This window comes from Equus asinus, chromosome 9 (assembly GCF_041296235.1).
Source record: "Equus asinus isolate D_3611 breed Donkey chromosome 9, EquAss-T2T_v2, whole genome shotgun sequence".
NCBI classification, from domain to species: domain Eukaryota; kingdom Metazoa; phylum Chordata; class Mammalia; order Perissodactyla; family Equidae; genus Equus; species Equus asinus.
This window is the reverse complement of record NC_091798.1, coordinates 14,276,060-14,290,247: the sequence shown is the minus strand read 5'-3', so window position 1 is coordinate 14,290,247 and position 14,188 is coordinate 14,276,060. Positions and strand designations below refer to the sequence as shown.

The following is a 14,188-nucleotide window of genomic DNA, read 5'->3' as shown; positions in this document are numbered from 1 at the left end:
AAAGCAAGATGAATTGGTCACACTATGGAAGCCTGAAGTCTGTTATTGCCCTTTGGGCTCCTCTCATGACCTTCAACCTTATTTCCAGCCTCCTGAGTCCAGGTCTCACCTATGTCTGGGTTAACTGGTTCTTAGCTGGCCCTCGACTGGGACACATGAGTTAACAGGGGAGGCAATGTAAGTCATGTAAGACTAAAGGCTCTGGAGATAGATGCCTGGGTTTGACTCCCAGCTGCACACAGCTGTGGGCCGATTACATAAACACTCCAGGCCTCAGTTTCCTCATCTGGACAATGGGCCTATTAATTGTACATACAGTAGTAGATGCTATTGGTGCCCCACCCGGTTTCCCCTTACTGTCCCCTAACCGCCCTGAGGTTTGGCTGCTAATAGCTCAAATCTGCCCTTGGCATACTTTTTTCTTTAATTCTTGAGATATAATTGACATATTGTGTAAGTTTAAGGTGTCCAATGTGTTGATTTGACGTATTCATATATTGCAATATGATTACCAAGAAAAGTAGTATACAAAAGCTGCCCTTGGAATATGGGCGTTGCTCTCTCAGAAATGCATGGGAAGTCACATCCCACCCTCTCCTGGGAGGTGTGACCTACAGCCAATGAGTGATTAACACAAGACAACAGGAGCCCAGCCCCCTCGCCTCCAGTGAGAACAGATCTGTGGTGCCATTCACACGCCAGCACCCCCTTGATCAGGCTGGGATCAGGCTGAGGCTAGACTTCCTGCAGCCCCATCTTTGCTTGGCTTCCTCCCTCTCCTATCCTGCTTCCCTCACCTCCTTAAGGTTCTCTCCTTAAACACTTTTTCAACAAGTCTCTTGCCCCAGAATCCCCTGCTCAGGCTCTGCTCCTAGGGAGCAGGAGCTAAGACACATGCCTTACAGAGCTGTTGAGAAGGTTGAATGAGACTGTGTACGTAAAATGCTTGCTTCAGAGCTTGGCACATAGTGAGCTCCCACATTGTGGCTGCTCCGTCCTGACTCCTGTGACTTAGTCTTGTTCCCATGGGACTGCAGGTCTCGCCCTCCCCACCTCCCTCCCTGTGGCACCACATGTGCCATCCAACGTCCTCAGGCATGACCCACTTGCACAGGCATGCCCAGGGGACCCCTGCTGTACGCAATCCCTGACTTGCAAATCAAGAGAGTGTTTCAGAATGGAAATGGCCATAAGCGACACTGTTCTGATGGGGATCATTCTAATTTTTAAAGTAACCATTGGAAAGTTTCAGTAGCATTATCAGTAACAGGTTTCTCAGGACCATGGCAGTTGAGATCTGCTGCCTACATCTAGCCCCCAGGGTCCCAGCCCTTCCTGGAGGGAAGACCTGCTCCAGGCCCACGCCCTCTCTTAATCCACTTTCCAAAGAGATCACAGACAGAAAGTTCCTCCTCTCATTGTTCACTGGCAAGCCCTCTCAAGTCTAGGGACAAGTTTTCTCCCCATGTAATGTCTTCTCCCTGGGTGCCACTGCCCAGGGCTGTGAGGGCACCAGCCTCTGATGCAGGACACTTTGATTCAAACCACCAAGTTGCAGGGAGTCTTTCCTGCGTACCCAGCACTGTGCTGTTAGAAGAGAGACAGAACTACAGAAGAAATCGAGGGTTCAGTCTTTATCATGGAGAAACTGAAGGCCCGCAAAAGGATCCAAGATCACCAGACAGATATCAAAAGAGAAAAACCATGATTAACAAGATCCAAGCTTTACTGAGCACTTACATGCACGAGATGTTTTGCCAAGTGCTTTGCATGCACGACGCTATGAAATCCTTACAGCTCTTCTATCATCCTCCTCCTCACTTCCCAGGGGGACAGCTGAGACTGAGAGGCCAGGGAGCTTGCCCGGGCTGTTCGATGCATCCCAGGCAGCCTGATTCTGGGCCCAGGCCTTCAGCTACTAAGCTCTACTCCTCCTAGCACTAGCCTGACCCCCAAGGGCTTCCAGCTGAGTGGTCAAAACAAATGTGAGTGTAAGGAACAGAATTCTAGCAGAAGTGGAGTGAGTGAAATATGCAGGGAACTAGTGAGTGATGGGGACAACATGAGGCACTGACAGCATCATACAGTGCCAAGTTGTGAGACTGAAGTGCTCATGGGAAAAGTAGGGGCTCCTTTCCATGCCTCTTGTCAGCAGCTAGTAACCCCCTCCATCCCTGCCAAAACAATGAAGAATGCTACAGGGAAAGGCAATCTATCTGCCGGTGTCCCAGGGACCTGCTCCATGCCAAATACCCTCCCAAGCAAATATTGATACATTAACCGCAGCTCAAACACTGAGTGCCAGCGAGTACGCCTCAGCAGGGAGGGGGCGGCTGGCCCGCTGCCACCTCCCCACAGCCCTCGTCAGAGCCAGAAATGGGGTCTCCTGCCTGATGGAAGAATCTGCAGGGCTCTTGAACTGGGCTGGCTGGGGAGCAAGAGTCCAGGGGATGCTAAGAAGCCCCTGATGATGGGCAAGTGCCACAGGCAGGCTGGGGATGGAGCCAAAGTCTGTCCAGAAAGAGCTCCAGGAACTGCCATCACCTCCTCGTGCAGCCTTCAGGGATGTGCAAACTAGGCCAGGCGTGGGGACCTGGGGAACTGGATCTCAAGAGATGTGATAATGATGCCCACGTCTACATGGAGACCCAGCAATGAGTTCCACCCAGTTACAATGACAGAGCTCTTATTTATTTTTATATACAGATAGTAATAAAAACCAGAAACCTGTTTTACCTTTTTCCCTTGTCATTGCTTCTATCACTAAAGGCAAGACTGGAACTTCATTTCTTAAAGTGAAGATATTTAATTAATTAGATCAGAAAATGTCAGAGCTGAAAGCGACACAAGACACACTTCATCCAAACTCTTATTTTAATGACGAGGAGACCGAGACCCAGGGAGTGAGCTAATCTGCCCAAGGTCCCAGATAGTAAAGCCAAGCCCAGAACAGGACCCAGGCTTCCTGTCTCCTGTAGCATTAAGTCCTGCATATAACCCCCGGCCCTCACCACCACTCCCACCCTCAAATATCACTGCCATGTTCCATTGGTGGCCATTGTGTTTTCTCAGATTTGAGTGAGTACAGGAAGGGTGGGGCGGGTGGGTGGAGAGATGAAGGGAGAGCGGTGGCAGGTGGGTGGGACACGAGTGGGCCTCTAGTCTTATGTGAAGGAAGCTGGGCATGCCCAGGTGGTACTTTGGTAAGAATGTCAGACTTGCAGGAACAATCCTAAGAGCCCACTGGAAGTTGCTGCCTGGAGCGTTGTGTCAAGAATGATTCTGAAGCATCTCCCAGGTTCTTTAAGATAATGTTGTAGGATCTACACGGAATGCCAAGTAAGTAATAGCAGCTTAATAAATATATTCATTGGAAGGAAGGATGCGGGCAGGATATCCCTGGCATCTCCCAGAGTTTTATTGCTTTGAAAAACTCCACCTTCACTCCTGGCTTCTTTTCCCCTTGGCAAGGCTGCCATCCCAAGACCCCTAAGAACCGTTCCGTCCGCTAGGGGCCAAAGCTCACTTAGAAACTCCCGAAGCACCAGCAGGTCTTGGGTAAGAAATTCAGAGCCCGTTCACTTCACCAAGACCCTGGAGTTTGCCCTCCTTCCTTCCAAGAGCAAACCTTCACACAGAGGCTCAGCTCCAGCTGAGGCTGTAGCAACCACAAAGGCCAGAAGGAAGGGAAGGCGGGCAAGGAGGAGGGGCAATCGGGAGAGCAATGTGGGGCAGTTCTTCCAGGGTTCAGGGAAGATGCTGGTTAAAAGAGGGAAAGACCATTTCTGAGGGATGGTACCAGTTGGAAGAAACATGTAGGTCAAAGGTCAGTCCAACCATGCTCCTACCTCACTCAAAAAATCTGTGTTTCCCCACTGCCTTCTTTTTTTTTTTTTTTTGAGGAAGTTTAGCCCTGAGCTAACATCTGCTGCCAATCCTCCTCTTTTTGCTGAGGAAGAGTGGCCCTGAGCTAACATCCATGCTGATCTTCCTCCACTTTATATGTGGGATGCCTGCCACAGCATGGCTTGCCAAGCGGTGCCATGTCCACACCTGGGATCTGAATCAGCGAACCCCAGGCCGCTGAAGCAGAACGTGCAAACTCAACCACTGCGCCATCAGGTGGGCCCCACCACTGCCTTCTAAATCAGGTATTAAACCCTTCGGATCTGGCCACGACCCTCCAGCAGGGCTGCATCTTTGAATCTAACCTCCTTTGAGTCATCTTCATGCCCTCTGCAACTGGATCCTCTTGCAATATCCTAAATAACCCCAACTTTTTCCCTTCACCATGAATTTTACTCATGTTTTTCCTTCCTTTTTGCTTTTGTATTGGTCAGAATCTGACCCGTCCTTCAAGACTCAGCTCAACGCTCCCTGCTCCAAGAAGACTTTGCTATTCCCTTGAGTTGCAATCTCTCTCTCCTTCTCTCACATACACACACATTCAGATAAAAGCAGACCTGGGTCTATCGCAATTCCATCCCCCAAATCACAGAACTGTACGCAAAGACACGCTGCCTGCAATACCATCAAATAAACAAACAAAAACCAAAAGAAACTAAAAAAAAAAACAACCCTGCTACAAAGCTGATTTTAGTATCTCAAATTCCTCCACGCCAACTCTCCCTCCTTTGGAAAAGATTTTGTCCAGGCTGCAGAGACCTTAAAGAAATTTTTTTAAATAAAGTCATGTCATAAGTGTACATAATTCCATGGTGGGTGCCCATCCATCGCGCAGTCACTGTGAATATAAGCTAAAACTTAACCAGTTTACTTTATTTATACTCTGCATGGAGCCTTTTCTTTTAATAAAACAGAATCCGTTAAGGATTATAAACAAACAGTGTTTTATGAACTAAAACTGCAGTGCACTAGTCACTCAAGGGCAAAAACTGGGCTCTGGGAGGCCCAGGCAGCTATAAATAAAGATAAGGCCCTGCCAGGCATGGGCTTGGGCAGAGTAATTGCTGACTCCATAATCAGCTCTCCCCTCCTCCTTCAGGCCCACAAATCACTTGGGTGTTGGGTCACTGCCCACTGGATTCAACCCAGAGACAAAGAAATGTCAAAGCAGTTCATTAGCTCTGAGACTGAGTGTGAACTGGGACTTATGCAACGTCTAGGTCCTAAGTCAAACTACCGTGCACTAATCCTTGAAACCCACATGACTGGATGAGTCGGGTCAAGAGCACCAGCAAGCTGAGCCTGTTACACTCTGGACATGGCCCCTAATCAAGGGGTGTCTGCTAAACCGCCCCATCTTCTGGGGGAGACCCCACTCCCACCCCCCAACACTCACCTCTCAAGCCAACCACGTGGTGGGGACTGCCAATCAGCTCAGATCTCAGGGACATAGTATTCAGTCCACATGATGGGTGTATATGCCAAGCAGAGCCAATGAGACTCCACATTGGGGGTTGTTCAAATTGGAGCTGGAATAGAACACCCCTTTCCAGGCTGGTTACTGGATGGAAAAGTATGTCTTTGGAGCTGCCAGAGACCACCTTGCTTACTATGTGAAGAAAGCCCACCTGCAGTGAAAAGGCTCTGTTTAATACCATAATGATGGATGCACGTCATTGTGCATTTGTCCAAACTCACAGAATGTGCCACCACCAAGCATGAGCTCTAATGTAAAGTGTGGACTTTGGGTGATGATGTCGTGTCAGTGTAGGTTCATCAGGTGTAAGAAATGTCCCACTCTGGTGAGGAATGTCGATCATGAGGGAGGCTGTGTGTGGGCCAGGGGGTATATGGGAAATCTCTGCACCTTCCTCTCAATTTTGCTGTAAACCTAAAACTGCTCCAAAAACATAAAGTCTTTAAAAAAAAAAAAAAAGAAAGAAAAAGAAAGCCCATTCGCCCTCGGGTGAATGAAGCTGAGCTGAAGAGAGGAAAATGGGATGAGTCCTTACAGCCAGTAAGTCCTCATCTTTGTGTAAGTAGTGTCTCTGCCTCCTTCTCCTAAAGAGTCCTTATTAGCACTATTTTTAGTAACTATAATATCATTTACTGAGCACCTGCTAGGTGTCAGACATTGTACGAAGCCATTCAGTACTAATAATGTTGTCATTGTTACTATTTACTGAGGGTTTACAGTTGGCTAAGGGCTGTCCATGGACCGTCTTATACCATCCAAACACCAACAGTGAAGTAGATGCTCTCACCTTCAGTCTGTGGATGTCGAAACTGAGACTCGCAGAGGTCAAGTACCTTTGTCAAGGTTACGTGGCTAGTGATTAGTCCAGCCAGAATATAAACTCAACCTGACACCAAAGCCCGTGCCTTAACCCCCACACTATCTTGCTGCAGCATGATTTCAATTTTGTTTCCATAAACAATACGTATGCCTGTGTGTGTTGTGTGTTTGAGGGGGCGGCGCTCACAACAGGCAGGCTCACATGGACACATGGTGAAAAAAAAAATGGGGAGATAATACAGAAATGTCAAAGCAGAAGGGCCTATATGTCACATGCCAGGGCTAAGTAGTGTCATTAAGTTGAGGATGTAATTCCAGCCTTGTCTCTCCACCATGAACGAAGGGCCTCTGCCTGGTGGGATCCCCACAAACACTGCTGCACAGATAACACAGCCGCAAAGCTCTTGGCTCGCTGTGTCCTCACAATTTCTCTATGGTGCAGCCCAGAGTGATACCATTTTCATTTCATGGATGGGAAAACTGAGGTCCATTAAGCTACCCAGCTTCACCCCGTTTTGTTGTGACACCCACGCCTTTTACCTCTGCACTCTAGTCCTATACTTGTATTTTCTGTTCTTTGAAGGTGTCACGCTCACTCCTGTCTCAGAGCCCTTCTACCTGCTCTTCTCTGGGATCAGAACACTCCCTCCCTCCCACACTGACCTGGCTAACTGATCCTTCTGATCTCAGCTCAAAAGTTCCTATCTTGGGGCCGGCCCCATGGCCTAGTGGTTAAGTTCGGCATGCTCTGCATTGGTGCCCCAGGTTCAGATCCCAGACGAGGACCTATACCACTCGTCAGCAGCCACGTTGTGACAGGATCCAAACATAAAATAGAGGAAGACTGGCACAGATGTTAGCTCAGGGTGAATCTTCCTCAACTAAAAAAAAAAAAAATTACCTTTCTTGGGTCATCTTCCCTGACCACTGTGATGCCCCCATTTTATGCTCCTGTAGCCCCATTTGCCTTCATGGCATGTTTTGCTACTACTAATGATATATTTGGGTTATTATTTCATTAATACCCAGCTCACCCAGTGGACTATAAACCTCTGGAGGCATGGAACATGCTTGCTGTGCTCACCATTTCATCCAAGAGTCTAGCACAGCGTCTAGAATGCTCTCAGCAAACGTTTGACGAATGATGAGTAAACAAATGAATGTGCATCCAGGGTGACACTGGAATAAAAGTGCCTCCATCACGGAATCCTAAGGAAAGTCTTGTTTCTTTGGGAAGCCATGCCCACCACCCAAGGCCCTGAGTCCCTGAGCTTGACCCAGGCCTTCTGGTCGACCTCTATGGCAGAAGAAGCTCCACTGGCCAAGACCTCAAGATCAAAGACCTATAAGATGCCAAACCTTGTAACCTGGGCAGAAAAAGATGGGCTTGTCCCACACCTGGACCCTGTAACAGCAGAGGCAGTTGTAAACCGAAGAAAGAAAAGCCAAGAAGGAAAACGTCACATGCCTGGGACACGAGCTCCCTCGCTCCCTCCTTCTTTAACCTGCCAGGGAGCACCTTTTATATCCAGCTGATTATGTTTAACCACGGGCTTTTTGTCCTCGCCTTATAATTACTGCCTTTTTAAACCCAGCCGCAAAATTAATTGCCCCTTAATGAAGCAGGGTAGCAATTAAGGGCAGCCAACCTTGTGAGGAAGGAGAAACACACATTTGTTTGAGGTGTATCGTCAGGAGCCCGACTTTGGAGGCATCGTCATTATGGCGGTAATTATTTTCCAAGGCTGCGTGACACCTCCTTAGACCTGAGCAGAGCTGCCAGGCTCTGGAGAAAACCATTGTTCCTTCAGAGTTAATTAGAGTCCAATTTGGAGCTTCCTGTCTCCTGGACTGGAGAGGAAATACAATTTATTAGTGCTCGATGCCCACTAGGTCCGCTGAGGACACGGGGCCTTCCCAAGAACGCCACAGCACCACACATCAGCTTCTCCCCTACCAACACTGCTCCTCGGGTACCAACATGCAGATGCTGGAGCAGCCCAGAGCTGCAGGCAGAGCCCACAGACCTGCATGTGATGAGGCTCTCCACGTGGAAGGAAGCACACCTATGTTTTCAGCCTTGTAGCAAGGCAGCCGCAGGGAGTTCTTCCTAGGCAAGCGGTCAGGCCACGTTCGTTGGGCACCCTGTCACCCTTTAGCAGAGCTAACGACCTGAGATAGCTGAGAAACAGAGGGAGATAGATAACTCTGTGTACTCTTAGATAGTCTGTCCCTGTCATCCTCTGGGCTCTGGAATAATGCTCATGTCTCAAAGCGGAAGACAATAATGATAACAAGAACAGCAACAACAATGATAACAATAATATCTAACGCATATTGAGGATCTACTATGTGCCTGGTGCTTTAATTCTTACAACGACCTTGCGAGGAACACACGGTCATTTCATTTGGCAGCACAGAAAAATCTGAGCTACAGAGAAGTTGAGTCATTCTTCCAAGGACACACAGCTAAGTAACAAAACCAGAACATAGGCATTTGCTCCTCACCACAAAATGTACTCCCTCTCAAGCACAGGCCAGTGGTGTTATAAATAACAAGGACACAGTGGTTGGCCCTCTGTGATCCTGCTAACTAAGCTTCCATCCTCTGGACAAGGGGATCTGTTGCCCTGATGGAGCCTGGTGCACCCCAGGATTCCACCAGCTGCAGCGCTTTCATCTCTTCATTTCCCTTGGTTCTGGTTTGATGACAATGGCTTGACGGTCAAGGCCCTCCGCGAACTGGCCCCAGCCATCCTCCTGTCCTTCACATACCCTTCTCTGCCGCCCACCTGCTCGGATCACCCAGTCCTCCTGCCTCAACGGCCACCTGCACAACCGTCTCCAACTGGGATTCTCTCCTTGCTTCTCTCCACATCTGTAAATTCTCACAAACCCAACTGGTGAACTCCCATGTTTTATGACACCTTTGCCAAACACCCAGCTCATGGAGACCCCTTCTTCCTTGAAACCCCTTCCTCCTCTATAGTCCTGATTTTTCTCAGGCCCTCCTTGGCACATAAAGTTGCCAAGCTGGCTGGTATATATATATAAACATTTTATAAATTCATGATACTAGTACATTATCTTTTCATATAGCAGAATCCATGAGCTGCCACGTACTATCTGTCTCACCTTAGGCAAGTTTCTTAGCTTCTTGGTGCCTTAATGTCCTTGTCTACAAAATGGAGATAATGATGATGCCTACATTGTAGAGCTGTTTGCAGTTAACTCACAGATACTGCTTAGCCTGGCTCGTAGTAAGTGCTCAAGAAATGTCAGGTGGTGTTATTATCACAGCTCCTTGAGGACAAGACCATGCCTGATGCTCACATGCAAGTATGACTTACAAGTATGTATCTATTGGTGGACTAGTTTGAGAGTACCTGGCCCTCTGCACCTTTCTTCCTAACCTGCTTTGGGGGTGCCAGGGTGGGAGTGTGGAGAGATATGGAGCCTTCTGCTTCTTAGCGGAGAGTGTCTGGTCCAGCCCCAGGTCCAGTGTCCCTGACCTTGGATGTCTAAGAACTGGAGTCTTCCTGATGCTGACTCACTATCCACTCCAGCCCAGCCAACCAGAGATCTGTGCCTTTCCCTCTGCCTCCAGGTCCTCCCTGCCCCCCACAGGGCTGGCGCCCTGCACCCCTGAAGCCAAAAGGAAGCCCCTGCACTTCTTAGAAAAAGAGCCTAGGCTGACATATCCATGTCTATTTTGCAGGTGAGAGTGAAACAGGAAGAGATGTGGGTTAGCAGCTTTGGAAGGCAAACATCAAATCTCCTTGCACCCAGATTCCAGCCAACGATACTCCTCCTTCCACGCAGCGCCAAGCTCCAGGGACTTCCAGAGTCTTCCAAGCCTGGGTCACTATTGCTGCTTACGTTCAGAGGCAGAATCATTCAGGTCTGTTTAGAGATCACCAGAAAACCCCAGTCGGTTTTAAAAAATGGAGATGATCCCAGCAGCCAGCGCCGGGCCCGTAGTTAACCAATTTAACTTTGCAAAATACTCCAACTACACACAAGCTTGGGCTGCTGCTCAGCTGCTCTTTTTAAAAGGCTGGAGAGGAAATAAAAATGAATGATGACAAAATGTCCACACGGGTAGAAAAACAGAATAGTCTGAAAGCTCCAGGGCAGGAACTGACACAATTTAATTAACTATTTGGAATAAACATGTTTGGTGCCACTCTCAGAGCTGTTTGTTTGCCTTCACAAAATAATGCTCTTAATAAGTCTGAGATTAAACCTTCGAGAGATTAATTAAATGCAACACCTTGACTTGAAATGTTAGGAATGGCCAAGAAGGCATAATATTTTCTTTGCACATTGTTCAGGGGCTGTTGTCGTCTGGCATAAACAGTTCCCGACCTCTGTTACATGTTGTATAAAAATTGTCACTAATTGTCATTTGGCATCGGTACTCTATATAAAATGCTTATTTCTTAAATAGTCTAATAAGCACTTTACAAGGAAACAGGATGGGTCAAATTTAAACCATGATGGTAGTAGAGCCGACGCATTTAAATACATCCTGAAAGTCATAAGTTGCTCTCCAAGGCAGATCAGTGATGTTTGTGACTAACGGTGTCATTTAAAAAAATCAAAATAATCATAATATCTGCCATTTATTGAAAAGCTACTATATCCCAGACATTGTGTTCATTGTACCTCTGCTATTCACGTAAGTCCTTTAAAGGAGTATCATCATTCCCACTTTATAGGAGAAAACTGAGGGTCAGAGAGGTTACATGATCTGCCAAAAGCTAAACAGCTGGTAAGTGGAGGAAGCTGGAATTTGAAGCCAGATCTAACTGTAAAGTTCACGGCCATCAGCCACCTAGCCTCCTAAAACAGGAGAAAGAAACGTAGCTTGAGAAATTCTAATCACACACTAATTGCATGACAAATTAAGAGTAAATGATACTAACAGACTTTATTTGATTGCTTATAGGAAGGCATTTTGTACTCAATGATTGTTTGGGGGTAAAATCATTGTAAATGGTCTTGTTAGAAAAAGACAAGAGCCTAACCTCACAAAGGAATACTACGTGGGCTCTTTCTGGTCATGTGGCAAGACTTCCATATTAATTCCAGCTCCCAAATTCTGTTCCTGTCATCCACACTACAGTCTGGTGTCCCCTTATGCAGGTTCTGCAATGATTGACTTTTGACTTTTGAGTTTATCTGTAGGAGACCCACACCCCAGAGCCCCCTGTGGCACCCTCTAGTGGCTATCAGCACAAATCTGTAGAAGCAAAGAAACTGGGAGCTCAAAGAAGCTGCCATTTAACTACCTTTGCTTATGCCTGTGAAAGCGAAGAGGGGCAAACTGATAATGTGCAACCTGAAAGATCAAGGGCATAAATAATGTAAAACGATTTTTAAAATGTGGTTGAGCAGTGGTATCCGGAACTAGGAAGGTCTTGGAGTACTCCCTTAGCAATCAAATTTCAACAGATGCTTCTCTCCTGAGTCAGGAATGATCAATATGAGATGGTCCTACTTCAACAGGAATCCGGGCTATAGGCGGGTAGGTACGATGGGGCACTGGACGGCCACAGCAGGCGAGACGGGAGTCCCTACTTTTATTGACCTCCCTGTATGCCAAGGACAGCACCGGGGGCTTTAACTGTGTATCTCATTTAATCTTCATTTTATCATTCCTGTTTTACAGATGAGGAAACTGAGGCTCTGAGAGATAAAGTAACTCACCTGGCTCACGCAGCCAGTAAGTGGGAACTCCAGCCCTGGCAGCTGGATGCCAAAACCAGGTCCTTCTTCGTTACATTTTGATATGCAATTGGATATTGTAAATATTCCTTATACAAGCAACAAATAAACAAATAATTGGTTTCTGTTTTATAGACTTCTGCAAATTAGCAAGGGATTTTCTGATTTTTTTCCCCCATATCCTGTTATATTCAAGACCTCAAAGTTAATTACTACACCAGACACTCCACGGCAGAGATAAACATCAGGGCCCCTTGCCTTGTGTGTCTGCCGTTATGACCGGGTCCAGGCAGGCCCACGAACGGCTAATGAGGTTAAATATAACGTGAGATAAAGACAAAGCTGTGAGGCTGTGCAGGTTCTCAGGGACAAGCGGATGACACTTGAGTCTAAACAAAGGTCTAAATAGGGAAAGAAAAATGGCCTCGGTCCCAGGCTGAGATCAAGGAACAACACCCCCTCCTACTTCACACACACACACATACACACACACGCATACAAACCCACACCCCAAACCTCTCTCTCTGCACACACACACATACCACACATGTATAACTTCTCCCTTTCTCTCTCACACACACACACTTTTTCTCACTTACACACACCCATCCCCATAGGGATGTCAGGATTTGGGCTGGAGCAGCCACTCTGGCACCTCTTTGCCTTATGGCGGCACCAGGCTGTAGAGGGTGAGAGGGCTGGCCTGGCAATCAGGTAACCTGGCTTCTGTTCTTTGTCATTACTGAAGCATTGTGACCTTGAACAAGAGCTCCCATCTGAACAAGAGGTCCCATCTACCCGTCTCCAAAGGACCTGGGGATGCAGGGCAGCTTCCAGCTATCACTCTGTAAATTACCCATCATTCTTAAAGGACCACCCTTGCATGTGGCTTTGGAAATCAGCAAATTGAACTCATGCCTGAGGTGCTGGAAACATCTACCGAAATTAAATCTCCAGCAATTTGGAGAAAGCAAAACTCAAACCTTTCCTTCCCCGGAGAGAGGCCCCTAAGCATTTCGCAGCTGGACTTGTGGATGTGAGGCGTCCAGCAGTGGAAGAAACCCAGCAACACAACTCGGGACTTAGGAGCCAGGTGGCAGGCCAGGAATCGGGGCTAAGAGTGAGGAAGAAAAGCTAAGTATAAAGGAGACTGGTATCAACGTTTTAAATGGAAGCGGCAATCAGCTCCTGTTTCCCACTGAGCCGTGGCTCCTGGCCTGGCCATGGCCTTCTCTCGCAGCACAGCAGGTAGCCATTTCATTAAATGCACCATTTGGCTGCCTGGAAGTATACTTCCCTCTGCCATGCACGGCCCTGCTTCCCTCTTTACTAGGATCAAACCGCTTGCCCTCATTTCTGAAAGGGCCTTGAGCTAGCTCCATGCACAGTACCCTTGGAACTGGGTTCTACTGGCCCATCGCACTGAAGGTGTGGCACCCCAGAGAGCTAGTTCTGGTCCAGTGGCATAATGGTTAAGTTCGCATGTCCCACTTTGGCCCAGGGCTCACGGGTTTGGATCCCAGGCGCAGACATACACACTGCTCATCAAGCCATGTTGTCCTACATACAAAAATATAGGAAGTTTGGCACAGATGTTAGCTCAGGGCCAATCTTCATCATCAAAAAAAAAAAAAATCAGTTTGCAATAACAGCTTTGGCAGGAGGAAAATCAAGGTTGGGACCCAGATGAGCTTCCTCTGGAGAGTACAGTGCACAGCAGCTGAGGAATCTGCACCACCGGCAGAAGGGGGCTGGCCAGGATTTCACTTGGCATCAGTGTCATCCTTCTTGGGAACTTTATTTAGTCAGAAAACAAGGTCATTTGCTCCTAACTTCCCAGGTCCGTGATGAAGAGCAAGCCAGAGCGCCTAGGGTCAGGTGCTCAGGTCTGCTCCTTCTAGCCTCTGAGGGCTTGCCTTCCTCACAGGGTATGTGGACACAAGGCTCAGTGGTCAGGAAAAGGGTGAGAACGAAACAGAGGAGCAAAGTGGTTAAGGGCATGGACTTGGAGATGCCTGGATCTAGGTTCAAAGCCTGCCCACAGATCTTATAAGCTGAGTGACCTTGTTCCAGCTTTCTATGTCTTAGTTTTCCTATTGATACAATGGGGATAATCAGAGCACCTGTCCTAGGGGGTTGTTTGAAGAGCAGAGGAGAGAAAACCTGTACAACACTTAGCACGAGATGAGATCTCAACACTTGTTGTTGCCATTATTATTATCATCATTTTATTTTTATTGTTATTATTACTGAAAG

At 47.6% G+C, this 14,188-nt stretch overlaps 1 protein-coding gene across 1 annotated transcript in view; it reads right to left on the bottom strand.

The window, feature by feature from the left end:
- Positions 1–14,188, bottom strand: part of SLIT3 (slit guidance ligand 3) — a 588,267-nt gene that overhangs the window by 435,908 nt on the left and 138,171 nt on the right. The window lies entirely within an intron of this gene.